Genomic DNA, 3,469 nt, shown 5'->3' on the forward strand with positions numbered 1-3,469 from the left:
CTGTGCCCACGTCATCCAGCGTGCACTGCGCGCACTGCGCCTGCGCACCGCCCACTCGCCTATAGCCCTGTGCGTACGGCGCGGTCTGCAGTAGCCGCTTTAAATCCGGGGGCTTCGCGGGACGCGGGCAGCTCTCGGCAAGCGGTAGCTTCTTCCACTGCATCGAAAAGCGTCTTCCTGCGAAGAAATCTACAGGTCATTCTGCGGGCGCGGGCGCGGGCGCTGTAAGTTAATTCTGAGCACAGTTAACGCCCTCGTTGCTCCAGGTAACACACACCAGCACACGGAGGGACGAGAGTCAGAACGCGCAGCAGCAACCACAGTGCGCACCGACCAGATCGGAGAGGGTCGGAGGCATATTGGGGGTCTGTAGGGCTCTGCACCAGGGCAAGTGGGGGAGGGTCCCCGTCCCCAATCTTCCTGCCTGGGAGATGGGCTTGGGTATGGATACTTATTGTGCCCATCTGTGCTCTAACCACGAAGCAGATTTGGGGCACTGGGGCTTCTTTCCCCCTTCCCCAGCAGGCGGGCTAGTGAGGAGGCAGGGGTGCCCTTTTTTTCCTCAGGGCTCCTACTTGTGCTGCATACACTGTCCCAGTGGTTAATGTGCCACTGGAGAGGATTATCCAAGAGTGTGAGCCTTAACAGAACCGGAACTGCAGGCAGTAGCAGGCACAAGAGACAGGTGCAGTGCAGTGTGCAAACACAAAAGCATGTCTTAACTTGAGGCTGAACCTCTCTAATCTCGCACCCCGGGACATGACAGGTGTCAGATAAGAGAATTTGTTGGGCCACAGGAGGTCATATTGTCGTGTACAATTACAAATACTTCCTCTGTTTACTGGGCTTTGAAAAGACATTTGAGGTAAATTTCAGCTAAATAACAGTACAGAACTCTTGAGAGCCAGGACTGAGGCCACACCCATCATAAGTGGTCATCCAGTTAAAAAAAGCATGCTGGATTATGGAATTTGCAATATGAGAGAGTTCTGGATTACAGAGGTTCAACCTGTATATGCTTTTTTCTTCTGATTTCCTTGACAGCTTTTGTTTTATATTGTGTACTGTAGGCCACTGGATTAAAGAGGAAGATAGCAAAAATAGTACTGAAATGGTGGGCAGTTTGTACACATTTACTGTAAAGAGTGATTTAAAGTGCAAATATAATTTGGCACAGGTACATGTATAAAATGGACCTTGCATATACACTAACTTAGTTATTAAAACAAAAGGACTATATGGCAAAGCTACCCAAAGAAGAACTCAGTGTAAAACCAGGAGGGTATTCAGTAGCTGTGTAGGCCATGTAAAGTATTTACACATATTCTAAATAGAAAAAAAGAAAGAGGTCAAAGTCATGACAAGAACAAACAAGGTTCCAGTAGGAGAAATGTATAGATCAAATAGTAACATTTATATAACTGTTGATCAAAGGGCAGTCACTACTTTATTGGAATGTTTTAGATTTCCAAAAAGACTCTAACACAGAGGATAGAAGGTTTATGGAAGTTACTGTGCCACTATATAATCCCTTAGAAATTTGAGAATATCCTTCAGAGCATCTACAGAAATATGACATGCCCACTAATAGATAATAGTAATCTAAGACATTCAAGATTACTATAGGTAGGACCCAACCAAATTGACAGACTGTTTTAGTCAATTTATGATTTTTAAAATCCCATGTTCATTGAAATTTTCATGGCTTCAGTTATCTAAATCTGAAATTTTATGGCTGTAATTATAGGATCTTGACCCAAAAAGGAGTTGGAGTGCTTGCAAGGTTATCATAAGGAGGAGTTGTGGTACTGCTGTTCATACTTCTGCACTGCTGCTGGCAGCAATGCTGCCTTTAGAGCTGGAAATTGGTGGCTTCTGACTGAAATGACAGTGTACAGTTTTGTCAGCTAATGTACGTTTTTATGCTATTGATTTAACATTACCAGTCACTTACGGCTATCTGTGTTTGTAACTCAAGCAAAAATTTCTACTCTGATAAAAGTCCAAAAATCTTCCGCATACCATTCTCATCTGAATTTAAATACCAGTCATTGTACGTTTGCAAAATATATTTTCAGCATGTCAAAGGATCCATAAGTGCCTCTGAGGAGGAAACCATTCTCTGTTTAAAGATAATAGAACACCTGCAGGGCTCCACAAATTGCCGGAGAAAAGTAATTCAGATAATTGAATAGCTTGGCTGTATTTTAAAGAAACCATATTAAAGGCACAGGAACACGCCATCCCTGTGTGCATTTACAAAAAAGGAAATATGGTAGATGACCATCTTGGCTTAACAGAGAAATCTTTGATGAGCTTAAATGCAAAGAGCAAGCCTACAAGAAGTGGCAACGTGAGCAGATGAGTAGAGAAGAGTTTAAATATATTGCACAAGCATTAAAGGGGTGTAATCTGGAAGGCCAAAGCACAACTGGAGTTGCAGCTAGCAAGGAATGTAAAGAGGAATGAGAGAGGTTTCTATAGGCATATTATCAATAAAAGGCTGTCCAGGGAGGGTGTGGGACCCTTACTGAATAAGAGTAGTAACCTAGTGGCAGACGATTTAGAAAAAGCTGAAGCTCTCCATGCTTTTTGTTTGCCTCTGTCTTCACAGACAAGATCAGCTACCAGAATGCTAGGCAGCACAGTATGGGAAGGAGGTGGGCAGCTCTCAGTGGAGAAAGAACAGGTTAAGAACTTTTTAGTAAAGATGGAAACACACAAATCCCTGGTGCAGGATCAAATGCACCTAAGGTGCTGAGGGAGTTGGCTGATGTGATCGCAGAGCCTTTGGCCATCATCTTTAAAAACTTGTGATTGGGGGAGGTCCTAGATGATTGGAAAAAGTCAGACGTGGTGCCCATCTTTTAAAAAAAGGAAGAAGGATAATCTGTGGAACTACAGACCAATTGGCCTAATCTCAGTCCCTGGAAAAATCATGGAGGGATCCTCAAGAAATCCATTTTGATGCACTTGAAGGAGAGAATAGTGATCAGGAACAGTCAACATGGATTCACCAAAGACAAATCATACCTGCCCAACCTGATTGCCTTCTATGATGAGGAATCTGTTTCTGTGGCTATGGGGAAGGCAGTGGATATAATATACCTTGACTTTAGCAAAGCTTTTTATATGGCCTCCCACAGTATCCTTGCCAGCAAGCTAAATCACCAAGCTCAATAGATAGTGATGAAAGGCTTTATGGTTGGCAGCTGGTGTCCAGTGGAATACCTCAAGGGTCAGTTTTGGAGCCGGTTCTGTTCAACATCTTTACTAATGACCTGAATGAGGGGATGGATTGCACCCTCAACAAATTTATAGATGACACTGAACTAGGGGGAGAGTTTAATACACTGGAGGGTAGCGATAGGGTCCAGATAGGCCTAGACAAACTGGAGGACTGGACCAAAAGAAATCTGAAGTTCAAACAAAGACAAGTGCCTAGGACAGAGAAATCCCTAGCACCGCT

This window comes from Carettochelys insculpta, chromosome 26 (assembly GCF_033958435.1).
Source record: "Carettochelys insculpta isolate YL-2023 chromosome 26, ASM3395843v1, whole genome shotgun sequence".
NCBI lineage: Eukaryota > Metazoa > Chordata > Testudines > Carettochelyidae > Carettochelys > Carettochelys insculpta.